Genomic DNA, 20,843 nt, shown 5'->3' with positions numbered 1-20,843 from the left:
CCAATAAACAAATTTAAACAAAAACAAAAAATGAAAGGAGAACCACACAGTAGTTATAAAAATATGTATTTCTTATTATAATACACCTTAAATACCTCACAGTATCTGCTACAAGCAGATAAACACAAAGCACACAATACTGTAGCACAGAAACAATCGTAAGTAGCACTAATACACAGAGGGCTCCAGGGAGAAACCAAACCATATACTAAAATAGTGGTATAAGAACCACGACTCGAGTCAAGACGGTGTCTAGATGTTGTAGAATCGCTGACACCTCAAGGAACAACCCAAAGTAGTGAGTAGGGAGGGACCCCACGGAGGACATGTGCAGTGTGAGAACACAACCGCGTGCTACGTACAATTCAATGGGAGTCGCGGGTGTAGTTTTAAAGTTTAAGGACCCTTCCAAGTGGATAATGAAGAAACCCTTTAGAACATAGAAGGTTTGAGAGCCACCCCACCCGTGGATACCGCAGTACCAGAATTAACTATCCCAGGGAAGCCGGGTGCATAGGGCTAAAGTGGCGTTCAAAACCATTGTTGATCTCAATGGGAGTCTTCAAAGAAATGCCACTGCTGGAAAAAAAAAAAGTGTCCGGTGGAACCCACAGGTGGATACATGATGGAAGGAACCTGAAAGCAGAGGGGACAGTCTGTGTCACTCAGGAGTGACAAGGAGCTCGGTAGACGAGTGCCCACCGATGTTAGGTGCTTCAGGTGTGAAGATGGAGACCTTGACTCTGCAGCCTCGGGGGTCTGCAGACGTCGAGGACAACCAGGAGCCGCATAGGAACTGTCCCACTAAGGGTGTCGAATGCGGAGGGGTCGTCGTCCGGCGGGAGCACCAACAAGCCTTTACAGTGAAGAAGGTCGAGTAAAGTTACGGTCTGGCCCAGCAATGATCAGGAAACTCAAGGGGAGTCGGTAAGACTTGGAGCAACCAGGGGAGCTCACGAAAAGCAGTGCTGTCCCTCAAATTGATCCACAGGCCGAAGGCACAGGAGTTACGAGTAGACCTCTAGCAGTTTCACAAAGTCACAGCTTGCAGGGCACAGAGGGTGAGGAGGCCAAAGCCCTTTGTACGAAATGTGCGCAGAGGTTGGGGCTATTGATAGACCATTGCACTTAGTTGGGGAACGCTAACAAGCATATGCACTTGCAAGAGTACGCGATGCACAGGGGTTCGGGTTATACGTCCCCACGAGGGATACTGGCCTCAGACTTGGTGATAGGGCAGCTCGACCTCAAGGAATGTAGGAACCAACTTCCTGTGTTGCTGGAGCCTTCGGAGACCGCAGGAGCTCAGGATCAACAGACCGGTCAGTTCAGTTACAGTGCCTGTGAATGCAGGGGAGTGACCAGATTTGGTCGGCCAACATCTCCACCTCGTCTCTGTCTATTTCACCCTGCATCTGGTCTGACCACTCGCTTATTTCCTTCTCCCTCAACCTTGGGGCTGTCAATAAATTCTCCCCCCAAAAAAATACGTGGCTTCGCAATTGGAACCGTGTGGACATCTCCGCCTTGTGCTCCTCCCTCGTGGCCTCACCCCCTCACCTGGTGGACTCCTCCCTGGATTCACAGGTAGCCGCCGTTACCTACTGGCTTTCGGCATCCTGTGACTCAGCTGCCCTCCCCCCCCCCCCCCCCCCCCCCCAAGTTAGTCAGGTCCTGCCGCTCCCACGAGGCCAATAGATGGTTTACTGATGATCTTAAAACCCTCAAGCTCTCTTTAAGACAAGCCGAACGCCATTGGAGGCGCAGGTACTGTCCCATTCTTAAGTCTCAATACTCCGCCCTCCTCCGTGAATATAGAACAGCTATTCTGCTGGCCAAAACTGAGCACATCTCGGCCAAAATCCTCCTAGCTAGCAATAAACCCAAGGAGATTTTCTCCATTGTCCACAATTTAGCAGCCGCAGACAGAGTTTTACCCAAACCGGTTCCCTCTCAATCTCTCTGCAACTCCCTCAACACCTACTTCATTGAGAAGATAGCCGCCATCAGGCACAACATACCCTTGCCCCCACCCCTCCTTCCTTCTCCCCTCACTTCCCCCTCCATCCGCTTTTCTTGACACGTTTCCTTTAATCTCTAAGGAGACCTTCCTCGCCCTATTGAAGAAAGTCAAATCAGGGTCCCCCTTGGACTACTGTCCTGCCCGCATTCTGAAGGAGGTGTCCTCCTACTGTCCGGAACCCCCACTCACCCTCCTCAATTCATCCATCCAACAGGGAACTGTCCCGGCTGATTTCAAATCGGCCATCACTCCCATTCTGAAAAAGCCTGGGACTGCCCCGTCCTCCCTTTCCAATTTCCGCCCCATCTCCTTACTCCCGTTCTTGGGAAAGACTCTTGAGAGCTACATTACCTCCTGCCTTTCGGCCTTCATTGAGGACAGCCATCTCCTGGCTTCTCATCGGGCCGGCTTCCGTCCAGTTCATTCAACGGAATCCGTGGTCCTCTCGGTCCTGGACGAGCGTAGGCAGTGACTGGACGCCAACTCCTCCCAGGCCTTGGTTCTCCTTGATTTGTCCGCCGCCTTCGACACGGTCGACCATTCCATTCTTCTCGATCGTGTCGGAGGCGCCGGCATCCGGGGGACCGCGCTGGCCCGTCTTACCTCCTTCCTAGGAGATCGGACACAAGAAGTTCAATTGGATGGCTTCTCTGTCCCTCCCTGTCCAGTCACTTGTGGGGTTCCCCGGGGTTACTCTCTCTCCCCTCTTCTTTTTAACCTTTATATTCACCCTCTTATATCTGCTCCACAAAACATGGAGGTGTCAGTCTACAACTATGCGGACGACCTCCAGCTCATTTTCAATCTTTCCCCTTCTCACGACTCCAGGTCTAACCTCTGCTCTGTCCTCACCTTCATCTTTGACTGGATGAACTATAACAAGTTAAAATTAAACCCGAACAAAACAGAACTTATACTCACTGGCAGCCTCCCCAGCCCATGGTCTCCTGCCTTCTGGCCCTCTGCCCTTGGTCCTTCTCCCTCCCCTTCCGTTAAAGCAAAAACCCTGGGTATTCTAGTCAGCCAAGACCTGACTATGCACAGGGACACCAAGTGTGCCCCAGATGCAGACTTTCAGGAACTATGGAAGTGCACCCACCCAGCCCCAATACACTAAATACTGTCTAGTTGGTGGTCACACCTTCCTGTGACAGGATGCTTAATGACCTACCTTCCCCTGCTCGAGCTTGGCTCAGCAGCAGGAGAGCAGAAATAAGTCTCTGCTCGGCAGCAACCATTTTGTGCTGTCCAGGTCGAGAAGGCTGGTACCTTCTGAAGCTCACTTCAGAAAGGTGGAATCATACCTCCCAAACCAGTTACCGGTGTGGAGGTATGATTCCAAGGTGTTTAATACCAAACACAAAATGCTTTTTTGCAGCCGATTTTGAGATAGCATTTTACGTGAGCATATAATGCACCTCTACCTATATGCCTGGCTGCGTCACCAACAACCCGGGAGAATGGTCTCTGAAGGCTGCAGAAGTGCCCTGTTCATGTAGGTACAAAAGGGGGTGGTGATGGACGGATCATCTGAACCAATCAAACACTCACACCCAGTCAACAGATCTGGGTTTAATCCATCACCGTTCTTTAGCCCACTCTGTCTCCTCAGTTCAGACATGGCCATATGCAAATCAGTCTGACCCTGTGCCTCATGGGAACAGTCCAGCCCGAACTGCCAAGCCAAGCCTTCCCTGGACCGAAAACAAGCTTCTGAGGACCGGTTTCTGGCATTTCAGCCGTCTTCAGCCCGGCTTGCTTGAATCCAGTGGCAAAGTGAGAGAGTTACTCACGTCGGAGCATACCCTGCCAACTTATGGCGAACAAAGCGGTACAAAAGGGGGTGGTGATGGATGGAGCATCTGAACCAATCATACACTCACACCCAGTCAACAGATCTGGGTTTAATCCATCCCTGTTCTTTAGCCCACTCTGCCACCCCAGTTCAGACATGGCCAAAGGCAAATCAGTCTGACCCTGTGCCTCATGGGAACAGTCCAGCCCGAACTGTCAAGCCATGCCTTCCCTGGACCGGAAACAAGCTTCCGAGGACCGGACTCTGGCATTTAAGCCTTCTTCAGCCCAGCTTGCTTGAATCCAGTGGCAAAGTGAGCAAGGGACTCACGTCTGAGCATACCCTGCCAACTTATGGCGAACAAAGCGGTACAAAAGGGGGTGGTGATGGACGGAGGATCTGACCCAATAAAACACTCACACCCAGTCAACAGATCTGGGTTTAATCCATCACCGTTCTTTAGCCCACTCTGCCACCCAGGTTCAGACATGGCCATATGCAAATCAGTCTGACCCTGTGCCTCATGGGAACAGTCCAGCCCGAAATGCCAAGCCATGCCTTCCCTGGACCGGAAACAAGCTTCCGAGGACCGTTTTCTGGTATTTCAGCCGTCTTCACCCCGGCTTGCTTGAATTCATGCAGGGGCACCCTTTCACGTAAAACCCAGCACCCTGCCTTCAGGATTGTCAAGGCCTGCTAGAGGAGTGACTGATATGTTTTAAGTGTAGTGACCTATGGATATAGTAAACCTATAACCTATATCTAACGCAAGTGGTGCATGCACCATCTTACACAGGCTGCAATGGCAGGCATGTAGTTCCATTTTGCTTTTTATTTATTTATTTACTTACTTACTTGAGTTTTATATAGCGCTGACTGGATCCGGAGGTATCAGAGCACTTTACATAAGGACACAGCGAGTTACAAAAGTTTCACAGAAGTTTACATAATGGATAAATAAACAAAACAGGAGTAAATTAGCGAACACGAAAGTCGGGATAGGAGAGACCAGGGGCCGCAGTTAATCCAAAGGAAGGAGACAGCAGCGGGGAAGAAAACAAGACAAATGTCCATGATCCGGCTGGGTAGATGAAGGCCCTAGCGGTGTGCCAGGGACAATCTTTCCTATAGCAGTAGGTGCAGCTCCACCGGGAAGCGGCCATGTATGCATTTAGGGCTCCGCCAGAGAAGAGTGAGGATCAGGAGGGGATGAGAAGAATAAATAAACAATACAGGTGTAAATTAGTGAACACGAAAGTCAGGATAGGAAAGACCAGGGACAGCAAGTAATCCAAAGGAAGGAGACCGCAGCGGGGAAGAAAACGAGACAAATGTCCGTGATCCGGCTGGGTAGGTGACGGCCATAGCTGTGTGCCAGGGCCAATCTCCCCTATAGCGGTCGGTGCAGCTCAACCGGGGAGCAGCCTTGTATGTGTTTATGGCTCTGCCAGAGAGGAGTGAGGCTCAGGATGGGATCAGAAGGCTTGAAACCAAAGACGGGTGGGAGGCGCTTGCGAGGATGGCAGGGTAGGAGTGGTGTGGTTTTGGCAGCCATCTTAGAGTTAGGCACGTCGAGTCTGTTAGTCTCCATGGCTCATTGGCTAGTTCTAGTTGCCACCAGTTCTAAAGTTGGATGAAAAGCACAGTGCTAAAAATCCTGGAAGAAACATCAGAACCCTGGACTCAGAGAGTCAGCTGGAGGAGAGCCAGTGCAGCATTATGACCCACGTTATTATGAGACCGCCATTTTAGGGTCAGGCATTCTACCATAACAGTCATCAAGGGTTGCAGAAGCGGTCCCTCCATGCAGCATTTCTCCCGGACTGCATGCATAGCATCCACCCTGCGTGCACAATCGCTCAGCCTTCGCACCCCATCACCACCGCTGTCGAAACAACATTCTCTGGTCTCTCCTGCTCTCAGTTCTCACGCACCTGGAGGGTCCCGAGCTGCAGCATGACACTTTGGGGTCTGCTAATGTGATTCCTCCAGTGAAGCGTTTTTCCCTCTATAGGTTACTTAGCGATTTCGTAAGTGGAAGCCTTCCCCACCAGCCACGGCAGATGATATTCAGAGTTGGCTCTGTGTATTTTACTGACCATTATAAATCTCCGTCAATCGCTGACCGATGGGCGCCATTTGAATTAGCGCCAGGGCTCCTCGGCAGGGTGTGAAAGTGGCCAATAGAATCAGGCCGCACCAATAACCTCTTTCTCCGTAAATACCTTTACTACCACCCTCCAACAGTGCCCCTCATCCCTCCATGCCCCCCCCTATTGACCTCCTCCTCGGATTCCCTCACTGCCACAAGTGCCCCTCATCTCCCCCTAGCCCCTCCCCCTTATGACCTACTCCTCGGATTGCCTCACTGCCACCCTCCACCAGTGCCCCTCATCTCTCTGTAGCCCCTCCCCCTCAAGACCTCCTCCTCAGACTCCCTTACTACCACTTTCCACCAGTGTCCCTCATCTCTCCCTAGCTCCCCCCACTCCCTCATGACCTCTTCCTAGGATTCTCTCACTGCCACCCTCTATCAGTGCCCCTCATCTCTCCATGGCCCCTCCCACTACATCCTCCTCAGATGTGCTCACTGCCACCCTCCAACAGTCCCCCTCATCTTCACGTAACCCCTCTCTCATATGCATTTCATTTGTTGTATAGCGCTACTCATATCAGTGTAGTGTGTGTCAGTATATTACACCATGCACACATTATACAGAGACAATGAATCATACAAGTATATAAATCATTCTACAGGGAATGTCACATTAGCCAATGAGGATTACAAGGTGTATGAATCGCATTTCATCCATACCGGTGGGCAGTATATTTTAAGAGGGTTTGGTCTGGGGAAACACAACCTTAGGATTTAAAGAATATTCCATGGGGGTCCGCTTTACTGATAAAAATGTATATCTGCCCAAACATACTTATTTTAGCAACATCAGAATGATGAAAGGCTGAGGAAGTTCTAACTATATCACAAAACCAAAAAAAGCAAAGTTCTAACTATACCATTCATGTTTCTAATCAGCTCTTTTGTGACAGTTCATTGGTCACTGTGCTATGTTAAGATTGTGACTTCTGAACTGCAAGTAACACAAGGATATCTGTGACAAAGGCAGTAACCCCCTGAGCTATCCATATAAAATACAGTTCATCTGCATTTAAAAACTACTAACAGACAAATGATTGCTCTCCAGCAGGAGCATAAACCCCTTAATTGCTGCCGTCGGCCAATGGCCGACGGCAACACTACCTGCCCAGTGCTGCCGTCGGCCATGGGCCGACGGCGCCCCACCCGTGCACGGAAACGCCCGCACCGCGGCGGAATTACTGCCGCGGTTCAACTGGTTAATCACCAGCATTAAATGGGACTTTTGTATTGTCTTATTGTTGTCCTGCATTGGCCAGGATAATGATAAAAACGGTTTAAATGAAGCACTCACGTAGTATGTGTCCTGCTGGGCCTGTGCAGATTTTAAAAAGAAAAAAGTTTAGTAACACATTCTCTTACCTACTCCATTAGTCAAACTTTGTGTCACAGCCTGATGTGATAAGCAGCTGCAGGGGTCAGGAAATGTAAATAGGAGTAAACAAACTTATTTTCTCCTGCGCTGCATAGAAATATCCACGCAGCAGAACAGTAGGCAAAGGTTACCATTGTCAAGGAAAGGATTTGTCGCCTTTCGCCATGTGGGGATGAAGGGGTGAAAAAATAAACAGAGCCTTGTTAACCTTGTAAATGGTCATTTAAAGACCTGTGAAGTACTCGGGTACGGCTGCAATAATCTCAAAAACTGTGTGTGCGCGCCCTGGAATCTGTCCCAGCTCAGGCGCGCGCACACACACAGACAGCCCTTTGAGCCCAATGCCGTTACGCGCCTGCCTTCAAGCCCTCACAGCGAGGGCCAAGGCTCATGTTTGTGTGGGCCTTGGCCAACCGGCCCACCCGCTAGAACTGGGCCTGCTGGACAGATGGAATTCTGAGAAGCAGAAACTGGCTGGTGACTCTCCTATTTGAGAAAGTATTAAATTTAAAGTACTAAAGAGTTACAGTATAGCCAAGACGGATAGGACAAGCCAGCAAGAGAGGTACTTAACTTCGAGAAAGAATAAATTCTCAGAACAGTACTAATCCCCGGAGGAGCTATGACAGAAAGTAGGCCCAGCCCAGCATTGCATGAGAGCAGACAGGCCTGCCCTTAGTACGACCCGTTCCATGCCAGGGCGCTAAATAGTGCTCCTGGGGCATAGCTGATGCAGATTGTAGGGACTCCTTGCCTGGTCCACAGAGTTTTGGGGACTACAAATCCCTCACTGGCACAGGTCCCATTCTCCCATGAAGCGGGTGTTGACGGTGCACTAAATAGCGCTCCCCCGAACAGCTGATGCAGATTGCAAGCTATCCTTGCCTGCCCCACAGAGTTTAAGGACAGTGAGTCTCTCTATGGAACAGGACCCGTTCTCCCACGCAGTGGGTGTTGACAGCGCGATAAATAGTGATCCCAGGACACAGCTGATGCAGATTGCAGGGGCTCCTTGTCTGTCCCACCGAGTTCTGAGACGACTAATCCCTCACTGGCACAGGTCCCGTTCTCCTTATACATGATTTTAAAGACCACAGAGGGGGTCACAGATTAAACTGATGGGGCCACCAGCAATCCGAAATCGTGACCAGTTTGTGTAAATGTACGCAAATACTCATTATATATAAACTTCCATGTAATACTGGCATCATTTTGCAAATCGGGTTTTTTTTGGGAATCAGTTTAAGTTTATTTGTTTGATTAATTAAAATCTTACAAAAATTTTACCTTAGAAAAAAGAAAATTTCAGCATTGTTACACATTTAAAACATCGTGCAAATAGTAAATGTCATTAAAAGTAATAACTAGATAAAATTTTCCTTGAGACCTTTGGCAATCACATTTAAAATTTTTACAAAAGCAGCATTCATTGGTAGGTGGTTCGGACTTAAGCACGCCATTATTGCTTGTCTACAGGTTGTTATTTCTCGTGCATTAAACAACCTCCTAAGGATTAATCTCCTTTCTGAGTCTATGGCAGGGCACAGACATACCAAGTGCACAATGTCTTCTTTTCCCCCTTGCAAAGTCTAGATAATGTATGACCCTCGTTTGACTTCCAGGGCGGAAGATGACACAACCCTGGCCATAGACCAAAGCGTGCTCCTATAAATGTTCGCTTGCTTTGGACTGACCATGCAGTATAAAGTTAACACCTTAGCTGCTTCGCAAATATCCCTCCCCAGTGCTGCGCTGTCCATTGGAACTAGTGCTGAATGGACGTCCAATGGTCGTGCGCAGCACTGGGGAGGTAGCTCTCGTGACGACCGTTGGTCGTCAGCAGCGCTTAAGAGGTTAAGGTTGGGCTGGTTTTATTTTTGTAGCCGTTTATGATCGGCCATGAGTGCTTGCGTTTTACTAATAGAGCTTTGTCTTTTTGCAGCGATAGGTGAGTAACCAGCTTATTGATTGTTTTTTTGAAGCTTTCCCGCGTTATTGTGTTTTCCCAGATTGCTGATATTCCAAATTCTTCTTTTGCGTTGTTTAGGTATTTCCATGCTTGCAGTTTCTGGTTATCTTTCACCTCTCTCCACAAAGCTATAGACAATTGATTGTCCTGATCATTTTTTACTCTATTCCAAACTTTTAATATTTGGCCTTGCCGGGCATACAGCTGATTGTTCATACCAAATTCCATCCTTATTTGCGCTTGTGAGGCATTACGTGGTAAGGTGAATAATATTTTATATGTTTTTGCCACAGCATTGTTGATAAGAAGAGCATCCTTCCCATTTAGCACTTCAGCACTGTATGTTAAAGATGGTAATAGTTTGGCAGCTATGATTTTTAACAGTGGCCCATATGACAGTGCAGATAGATTCTTTTGTAGGGTTCTAAATGCTGCAATCAAGCTGTTCGCCTTCCTTACAATATCTTCCCTTTGTGGTACAAAACTTCCGGTCACATTGAAAAGGACTCCGAGATATTGATAACTCTCCACTTGCTCTAATGTTGTTTGTTCCAACAACCATTTCATCTTTTGTCTTTTTCTTCCTGTCACAACCATTATTTTTGTTTTAGTCTCATTTATTATCATTTGGATATCCTTTGCATATTTAAGTGTACGGTCAATCAGTCTTTGCAGTCCCACTTTTGTATGGCTAAGCAGCACCACGTCATCAGCGTATAGCAAGTTAGACATTTGTTTTCCGGCTAACCTAGGTGGGTGTGAGTTTACCTCGTTTAATGAGGTAGTAAGATCGGCCACAAATAAATTAAAAAGTAAAGGTGCAAGCACGCATCCCTGCTTGAGGCCACGAGTCACCAGTATTTTTTTGGTCAAAGCTCGACCATCCCCTATCCTCACCTTGACCCAATTATCAGAGTATAGTAGCTTAATAAGAGTCAGTAGTGAGCCTGGGATTCCGTAGCCCTCGAGTTTTTTCCATAGGAGGGACCTATTTACTAAATCAAAGGCCGATCTAAAATCGACAAAACAAAAATAAAGTGACTGTTCAGAAAAAAGTGTCTTATCCGTTAAGACAGATAAGATTAACAAATTGGTTGTGGTGCCTAAGCCCTTAATGGATTAAACACAAGCTTAACACCGTGGTTTCTCAGGTCAAAATGTTAGACTTTTACTAGCCTAACGTGTAAATGATTTTTAATTAATCAAGCATCACAGACACACGCCTTATTGTTAACTGAGGTGACCAGATTACTCTATGCCGCAAGGTCGGAACATTCCAGCCCTGGGCCTTTATTTCACAACATGATACATTGAGGAAGTTTTAGTTTTCACTCCCATGAAGACCAAAATAGGACTGGACCATTGTCTCTTTTGTGACAAGGACACCTCTAATAATCTTATAATGGAAACAAACTTTTTGTTTGGAAGGAAGTGACATTGTAGGGAGAACTTTGAATCTTACAGTCCAAAGTGTAATATCCTCACTGTACAAAACAACACTGCAACTTTGATGTTTATGATGCGCGACCCTGGGCCAAGCACTCCTTCTCTTCGCCATCACTCAGCAAACCCAGTAACTCTTCTTGAAGTCCTTACTCAACACCCCCTGATCTCTTCACTTTCACATCTCTCTACAGTCTAAATTACTCTTCAACCACTACTCCGACTCACACAGCCTGCCTCCGACATCTATGGGACATATTGGGGATGGAAATACTCACTCTTACACTCACATCGCAAGGCGAAACGTTCAGATCCATTTATCGCCCCTTCATAGCCCTACTCACTAAGGAATTTAGAGAGCTGACCTGCCCCACTGCTTGTGGTTGCTACGTCTCGCTGACCCAGATGTAACTCCATAATAACCCCGACACTGTATACTATATAGCAAGTGGTACTGGGGTTGGGTGGGAGGAGGGATTATTGGGTGAGATGGAAGGTGGAGTTTTGTTCTCTTTCTGTCTTTTCTTAAAGGGGTTCAAAAGTTTCATGATTGCAACGTGAAACAGAGAGGGTCCTCTCATGATGTGTATTGTTAATTTGACATGCATTGGGACAGTAAAAAATAGATTTAAACCTAAACGACTCTCCAATGTTCCATTACTTTACAGCCCCCATACATCCTTTTCACATCTTGGTACAACCTATGCAACTCTTCAGTCTCTCAAGTCGTCACAGCACCTGCTTCCTCCACCAACTACTCACTGTCCCATCTACTCAGTCTTAGCATCTTTTTACTTCCCCATCTTTCTACAGACTGCTTCTCTTCCCTGCCAGACCTTTCTACACAGGGTCTGCATCTCCTCACTGCCACATCCATTTACAGCTCACATATTGTTCAAATAGCGGATAGAGGCACAGACTTGCCCAAGATTAAACGGCTTGTTAACGTGATTAGTGCTGTACTACTTCCTCCAAAGACTATATCTTTACTACCGTATTGCCACCTTAATGACAAATGCTGTGGCGAGAAAGTAGGGCTGGGAAGTAGAGGCCAACTTCCCATTATCATATCACATCACAAGACTCATGTGGCATTCCATCAACCTGTAAAAGGCCTACGACATAGTGACAACTCCCAGGGAAGGGTAGTTACTTATGTTGTCACAGCATGTGTGGTCTATTAGGTTAGTTGCAAACTGCAGAATCTGCTTACATTGTTTTTATTCCCGGCCTCCCCATTTGCCCGACTTTGGCCCATTATTTTTTAACGTATTCCTCTACTTTCTTTTTTGCAAGATTGAGAGTATTTTGAATCAATTTAAACTCTGCTAGTAAGGGCGTGGTTAAAAAATGGCCTCTGTCCCTAATATGACAATATTTGAACTCCCTGAAACAGGCTCACTGGAAGAAAAACGCCAAAAGCATAGTTCGAGCAGGACTCCAGCATTGTCCAGTCTCTCCTATGCTGCAGCTCAGGGCATCTGTACATGGGGTGGGACAGGAGCCACGAAAATGGGACAAAGCTGTAAAATGCAGGACAGTTGGCCATCCGACAGGAACTCCCTAGTTTGGTTTGGGGATAGGGGAGACCTTGAAGATGTCGAGCAAGGGGCGCAATAGCATATTCTGTTGTTTCGCCCCCCCCGCTCGAAAAATGCCACTGCGAGCCTAGTATCGTTTCCATGCTTTGAGGATTACATCATCTCAAACACCAGATACCCTGGATCTGCACATACAGTACACTGGTCAAATCAGATTCAAACTGCACACGCTAATGTTGTTAGGGCGGATAATAAGTTGGGATCCTCCACAAAGACATAATGGACCACAAGAAAAAATTTGCACTTTAAAGTCCATCTACTTCATTGCTCAAAACAAACTACATCTATGAGTCACTCATGGCAGTTAGACGTTCTTCAACAAAAATATTTTGCGCACAAATTTTACTCTTGACCAGGTGACGCTATATTAGAATACTGTTGCAACTTTTTGGGGATGCTTGTGGATTTTATGCCAAAAAGCTATGGCAATAAAGGGAAAAAAATTGTAGCTTGATATACTTCTTTAGATTAAAATTTTACTAGAATTTTGAGACAATTGTTGTAGGTTTCTGCAGTTAAACGTTGTCCCCCAAATTCGGTTTATGTTTGCAAAATGGGACATCCTTAGAGTACTGTGACAGAATAAATTAGCAAATGTATTATTATTATTATTATTATTATTATTATTATATGTTTGTATTTCATCCCAATATTGTCAAGTAATAATAGAGCAAACACAAATTCAAAAACAAACCAAAACTCATTAGAAATAAATATAATCTGAGAAAAGTATGTTTAAGTTTGTGCCTCATAGACCTGTTGTAAAATAGTATCCAGTGTAACTGTACACTCAAATTTTGTCCACCTCTCTTTGCCTCCTACAAATCTCAAAACTGCCTCCACTATTATGGCCGTTCCCATTGAGGTTTTTAAATCCGTTAATACCCACCCCCCAAAATTATAATCATTCCTTCTCAATCACATTCTGGCACAAATACCGGCAAGGTCAATATGTCTGGTTTGTGTGAAGGTTATTTTTATTTTTTATTGTCAGCATAAGCCACAAAAAGAAGAAACAAAGAAAACACGCCACAGCCTCAATATGGCACCATTCGTTTACAGTTTTTTTATTAAAAAAAATAATCAACCATCACATGTAATTGTAATAGAACAGTGCAGGTGCTTCCTACCAGGCTGGTGTACTAAGAAAACACATTTTTTGTTTTAATGCACACCACATGAAAATGTGATTCTTAACTGATGCAAAGAAAACGTGAAGACATAGTTTAAACACACAAGGATGGCTGGAAAAAAAGTTGAAGAATGGAAGAAAAAAAAAAAGCATAGGCAAAGAAACAAAATGTCCCACCACTCCCAGCACTAGAGTACACAATTTTAGGCAGGTATGAACATGTGCTCAGGAAAAATACTGTCAATCAACGCAAGCAAGTTGATGTCTAATTTGAATCCCTCATTAACCCATAGTATATGCTGCGGTAGGGGGGGAAGCAAAATGAGAACGAAAACTGAAGATACCTTTGGATAAAGAGAACTAATCTAAATCCCCTGTACATGTATGAATTTATGGAGCTAATGAGACCAAAAAGGCCGATGGAGAGCATCATCCACACCAAACAAGTAACCAGCCCACTGTGTAGCTGTACAAACCTAGCTCATTCTATCTTGTCCTCTCTGAGAAGCCTCAAATTTTGTAAATCCAGTATTATTGTAAACTGTCTATTTGAATTAGCAGAAGAACTGAAGTAATGGTTCTAAAGTAGCACATGAAACTAACTGCTAAACAAATAAATCAAAGTAATTGGGACTCAAGTTAATACTGACCTGCCTGGCTGATGTAACTGCAACAAAATTAGGCCTGGGCGGGACCGCAAATCTCCAGCAAGTGATTGAAAAACTCTGCTATACTCCGCGGAGGTCCATACAGCGACAAATTCTGTTAAGTCATGCTGCACGCACTGATTTTTAGCACCAGGAGTTTGTCCTGTGCTGTAAAATCAGCACGAACAGCACTATGCATCGCACCAGAGGGTGCTGCTGTTTTTGCCGCTGAAGTAGAAATTCTATTCGAACTGTAGCTTCCTCAAGGCGAGTGGCAGATTTCTCAACGCGAGCTGTCGCGACCTGCCACGACCGCCCGCGTTGAGAAATCTCACCGGGAGGAGGTCTAGCGTGTGATTTTTTCTCACAAGTGATTGCAAACTCAATGTTGGCCAGATGGTCAAGAGAAAAAAACTCCAAACCACGTCATTTCGCAGAGTTTTTGGGAACTGTCAATACTAAGCGGACTCCGCCGGCAGAGCGGAATTCTTCGCCCACCCGTAATTACAAAATATACTCAAAAAGATAAACCCTGCCTGAAATTTTTCCAAAATCATCAGCACGAAATGTCCTCACAATCCTAAACTTGACGTGTACTAAAATCAACATTTGCAACCAAATTAAATGAAAAGCGTACATCAAATTGCCTAGAAGCAGCTCATCCGGTTACTGAAGAGTTCACAGACAAATTGGCAAATCATTACAGAGACAAAGCAGGCACGTTGGACTCGCACTTAAAACAGAGAGAAAGCATCAGCACTAACCCTTTTACAAACCTACAATCTAAGAATACTCTAAGCCAGCCTCTCCGTTCCTTCCAACACATTTCACGATGAATTTAGGGACCTGGTCAAAGCAGGCCGGCCTGCCGGCAGCCCTTCTGACCCGTGTCTACCGCAAACCTTCAAGACAATGCTTCAACCAACCTCTTTTGCCACTGCAGTAAGTAGACTCATCAACAACGCCTTAACTACCAGAATATTCCCAGAAGAACTAAAAAAGTCACACACACGCCCTTTACTGAAGAAAACAATCTTGGACCAGTTGAACCACAACAACTACAGACCGATTTCAAATGGACCTTTCCTGGGCAAAACTGATAGAAAGAGCAGATTTTGCTAACATGTCACAATTCATTGAAGAGAATGCCATAATTTCAGACTTACAAACGGTATTCCGTCCAGGAAGAGGCACAGAATCTGCCGTCCTTGCCATCTGGGATGACCTGAAGAACACAGATGACTGCAACAAGTTTGTTGTGCCACTTCTCTAGGACCTCTCAGCTGACTGGCACAGTTGACCATCACAATCTGATACAAAGACTCCTCGAAGCCGGCATAGAGGGGACTGCCCTAGACTGTATCCTTTCCTACCTTTGCAACAGAACTAATGTCATCCATGCCCCACCTTGCATTTCTAAACTGTGCTTCACAAAAGCAGGGCTCATTCAAGCCTCTATTATCTACCGCCACTAAACACAGATTCAAGCAATGCATGACAGACATTAATGATTGGATGACAAACAATCATCTTCAACTTAACGCTAGTAAAACAGAAATCATACTCTTCAGGAATGCACAAAAGCTGTGGACCAATGACTGGTGGGCTTCACCCTAGGTATCTGCCCTTCACCCAAGACGACAGCCCGTAATCTTGGAGTGATAATAGACAACAAACTCTCTATGTCCGACCACGTCAATCATGTGGTTTGCAAATGTTATGGAATAATGCGCAGCATCAGAAAAATCTTTAAATGGGTCCCACTGTCCTCTCGCATTCCTCTAGTGCAGGGACTAACTATAAGCCGCTTGGACTATGGTAATGCCCTACTAGCATCCATAAACGAAGAACATTTAACAAAGATCCAGGTCCAGCAGAACACAGCTGCTAGACTGGTTCTTAACCTCCCCCCTCGCTCGCCCTCGGCACCCAGCCTAAAGACCATTCACTGGCTTTCTATCAGGAAGCGGATCAACTTTAAAATATGGTGTCTGGAACACGAAACCCTTAACAGGAAAGGCCCCTATTATCTAGCTAGGAAACTGACAAGACATCAGCCAGCCAGAACCCTTCGATCTGCCAGTAAACAACTTCTAACTATACCGAAGACTCGCACTGTTAAGAACGGCGGCAGATCATTTTCCAACAATGCCCCTATGATATGGAACACCCTGCCTCTACACCTTCACATGGAAACCATACATAAGAAATTCCACAGATCCCTCAAAACCTGGCTATTCTGAACATTCCCCCCAGACGGTTTCCCCCTCTCTTCATTCTCTTGGTTTCTGAGTACAAGCTTGCGCTATGAGACCTTAGGGTAATATAGACGCTTAACAAATACCAATACATAACATAACATCTCGCCCATGCTTTTCAACATCTACATTGATCAATCAATTTCACCTCATGTGCTATATCTATGCAGATTACATGCAAATACTCACTGAACTGCAATGCCCCAAAGACATTGGAAACTCGCCAATATTCAGTTGTCTCATAGCTGTGGATCAATGGATGACGTGGAGCCAACTTAAACTGAATACTTCCAAAATGGAAATACTCATGTGTGGCGATTGGAAACATTATGACCCGCTCGCCATGTGGCCCGATTATCTGGGAACACCGCCTAAAATATTGAAGGAAGTAAGAAACCTCGGAATGACCATGGAATCCAACCTATCGATTAATACCCAAGTGGACAATCTAACTTTGTTACTATAAAAACTCTGCAACGAATCTTCCCCCGTTTGGGTTTTCTGCACAAGATCCTGGCTACCATCTCCGTTGTTTTGTCCAAACTCAATTACGCCAATAGCCTCTACCATGGATCACCACTAACAACTATGAAAAGACTACAACGGATTCAGAATTTGTCTGCCAGACTACTCTACATATAAAACGGCGAGACCACATCTTCCCTGCCTTGAAAGCCCTGTATTGGTTACCAGTTGGCAGAAGATCCACGTTCAAGCTGCCATGTATCACCCACAAAGTGATACAATGAACGCCCTTCATCAGGAATAAAATCACCAAACACATTCAACAAAGGAATCTCCACTCTAGAGTGGCACCTCGCCACAAAATCCCAAGATCCAAGAAAAAAACAATGGGTGGCACATTATTCTCTGTTCAAGCAGCCAAACTATGGAACTCCTTACCCCCGCCCCACATAAGATCCACGGATAACCACCTTATCTTCAGAAAACTGCTCAAGAATTGGCTCGTCCCCACATAACCACAAAACGCAAACAGATACAAATATACAGCATATCTGTCTGTATATAAGCATTTATTCGTCCAACAGATATGTACCTATATATGTGGATTGCTTTGTATAAACCTGTAAAATACTTTTGTTTAAAAAAATTATTATATGTAGATATTAATTAGTTCTGCTTAACAAATGTACATATTACTGATAGCTTACATTATTCTATGTTTTTAACATGTATATAAGCGACTGCATAAATTAGTACATTTTTTATCATAACTATCTACAATTGCTTCACTGTTGATCTAAAAAAAATATATCAAAATAAATAAAACAAATTAAAATACACTTGAAAGCCAAATGCATCTTTAATCTACATATACTACCTTCCTTTTTGCATCTATATACCTTTCATGTACATATAGATCTATATATTTATTACTTTTTACATTTTATTACTTTTCTTCTAATACAGCATATCCAATGCACTACCCTACTTTTCACCTTATACCACTCTCAATATATCCTCTAGCTCACCTCTCTGACTCATCTCAAACCTATTTCAACTACTCTTTGCAATGCACTAGCCTATTTCTCACCCTATACCTCTATTAATATATCCATTACCTACTCTCTCTCATTCATCCCAAACCCCATACCAGTACTATGATCCCCAAAATAACCCTTTCAAGGCTCTTCCCTACTCCGCCCCTCCTAGCATCATTTTATACCTCGTTTTACTATTTAGATCCCCCAATACAAGCCTTTCTAAGCCCTCCCTTTTACTCATCACCCTCCACCTCCCTTTTACTCACCCCAAGCCTCCTCCTACTGCTATGAGCACCAAAACAAACAAACAAAACAAAAAAAACTAAATCCTTCCCTTCTATCCCGCCACTATCCTTTTCAATCCAAATAACAGACTAACATGTATACCACTCAAATTAATTTTATATTTCACTATTCTAATTAACCACTAACGCTTTATGGGCTCTGTAGTAGCATGCTACTCGCTGAAATAGCACTTCAACACCTCATCAGGGGTAGCAAGTGCTATATAAATGAAAACCTTTTTACTTCTAGTTCCTCTTTGCTATCCTTTGCAATCCAAATAACTGACTAACATATCATATCCACCACTCAAATTGCTTTTATATTTCACTATACTAATTCCCCACTAACACTGTATGGGTGCCAGAGTAGCGTGCTACTCACCAAAAAAACACTGCAATCCCCCAATCAGGATTAGCAAGGGCTATATAAATGCAAACCTTTTTACCTTCTCTATCCCTCCACTAGCCTTCTCAATTCAAATAACTGACTAACATATCCACCACTCAAATTACTTTCCTATTTTCGCTAGACTAATTCACCATTAACCTTTTCTGGGTTCTGAACTAGTGTGCTACTCGGCGAAAAAAGGGCTACAACACCCTAGCAAGGGCTATATAAATGCAACCTTTTTTCGCTTCTCTATCCCTCCACTATCCTACTCAATTCAAATAACTGACTAACATATCCACCACTCAAATTACTTTCATATTTTCACTATACTAATTTACCACTAATCCTTTATGGGTTAAGGAGTAGCGTACTGCTGGCCGAAAAACCGCTTGGACGCCTCATCAAGGGTAGTAAGCGCTATATAAATGCAATTACAATGCAATATTTTAGGTAGGTCAGGAAGGGGTGTTTTTTGTAAAGGGGAGAAAACAATCATACAGTATACGAGACAGGAGTAAGAATAGTAATGCGAGTTTCCCTGCCACGATGAAATACCTGTATCCATCGCTGTGTATGACTGAGGGACACCTATAATTGAAAAAGTTGCTTCGAACCAGCAATGTGCATTACTGAAGCCGCCAGTAACTACGCAGGAGCGCGTTCTGGAAGCGGCACTTCCTGGCTGTCAGCCACGCTAGGAGACTCGCCGAGACAGATATGGCCAATGAAATTCTGTACCTGCAGGCTCCGGCTGGGAGCAGCGAAGAAAGCCGCTCGCGCTCCGGTATTTTGAATTAGTTACCGGCTGGGCTGCCCGCGCAGTGATTAGTTGAGAGTGCAGCCAATCACAGGCTGCCTGAAACAACTCTAGTACCTGTTGCCGAGAGCGAGCCCCCCCCCCTCCTTCACGGCCTGGGGGGAACCCTATCCAGTGAGCCCCCTCCCTCAGCCGCGGCCCCGAGTGCTCTCTACGTTCAGGCCCTTGTTTCGCCCAATCCCTGTATGTCCAGCTTCAGAGACTAGTTGACAGCGATACCGAGAGATTAGCGGGTCGAGGAGCTAAACGACGATTTCTGCGGGAATTCAAAGAGCGGCTTACCTTCGCAGGAGGGGGTCCCAGGTGTACGGCATCCGTCTCAGCCGGGACCGAGACCCGGGCCGCGGTGGCAGCTGGGGAACGCTAAGTGCTGCACCCGTTGCCGGCGACGTCGGTGGTTGCCGGGGCAACGCTGGCACCTACTCAACTAGAGCGGCAGACTGAGGAGTGACTGAGCCCGAGATCCCTGCGCCACGGAATGGGCTGAGGGGACACCCCTTCCCTTCCTGGCAACTAACTATTCAGTGGTTGTCCTCTCCTTTTGCCAAATAAGCCTCAACATTCTTTATTCCAGCACAATGTTTTAGCGCGACTTCTGCTGGCGCCTAATCGATTATTGGCGTTTCTTCCGCGGGCACATCATCAATTAAAGTTTGCATTCCCTTAGCTGGCACGTAGTCAGTGCCTGTCTGCCTACGCTGTCACTTATTGACATATCAACGCCTCAACCGACTTAGCCGAATTAATCTTTTGGCATTAAACCAGCCACTTAATCTCGTTGTCCCATAATCAATTATTGTCTTCTTCCTGTTGAAGAAATATAAAACACTCTTCCCTGCGTATCATAAATTAAGAGTCTTACTCCGGACATAAAACTAGACACATAGTCTATTATTCTCATTTTACCCTATCGCTCACAATTGTTGCTATTTCTCAGATTGGCACTTATTGGCAGACTATAATTTCTTGGCATACCTACTATTAGAATAGCGCCCTTGACAATATTAATGCTTTTTTATATAGCGCGGATATTACCCAGAGATGTCACAGTGCTTTACAATAGAGCGAAAGAACGTTACATATGGAATTTAGATTAACAACTACTAAGGTTACTCATGGTGAGAGTTATGTATTTACAAATTGCATATTCTTTGCAAATTTCCTATATATTTAGATAAAGCCATTAGGGATACATATTACAAATGTACATAGTTGAAGCAGAAAGGTCGTTAAAGTTCTTGTGGCTGTCATGAAAGTCAGTGTCACGCCATTAAATGTGGGGCCCTATGCCTGGTGGGGAGCTTAGCGAGCAAGGGTATTGAGAAAAATGTCTTTGGAAAAGAAGAGTTTTAAGGTCTTTTTTGAAAATCAGGAAAGATGTCATGATGCAAAGGTTTGAAGGTAGCGAGTTCCAAATTCTAGTTGCACTACCTCAATCAATCAGTATT

General features: G+C 45.2%; 1 protein-coding gene across 4 annotated transcripts in view; it reads right to left on the bottom strand.

Moving 5' to 3' along the window:
• STK33 (serine/threonine kinase 33) overlaps positions 1-19,799 on the bottom strand; it is a 1,296,925-nt gene extending 1,277,126 nt beyond the window's left edge. For 2 of the 4 annotated variants that reach the window (XM_086956010.1, XM_086956012.1), the window contains exon 1: positions 19,678-19,799. The gene's annotated coding sequence lies outside the window, so the exon portion shown is untranslated. Of the gene's footprint in view, positions 1-19,133; positions 19,260-19,677 lie in introns of those variants that run through there. The other 2 variants (XM_086956013.1, XM_086956011.1) reach the window with 2 other exon arrangements.
• Between the last annotated feature and the right edge of the window lie 1,044 nt (positions 19,800-20,843).

This window comes from Lissotriton vulgaris, chromosome 2_1 (assembly GCF_964263255.1).
Source record: "Lissotriton vulgaris chromosome 2_1, aLisVul1.2, whole genome shotgun sequence".
Classification (NCBI taxonomy): Eukaryota; Metazoa; Chordata; class Amphibia; order Caudata; family Salamandridae; genus Lissotriton; species Lissotriton vulgaris.
The sequence above is the reverse complement of the archived record's forward strand: the minus strand, read 5'-3'. Positions and strand labels throughout refer to the sequence as shown.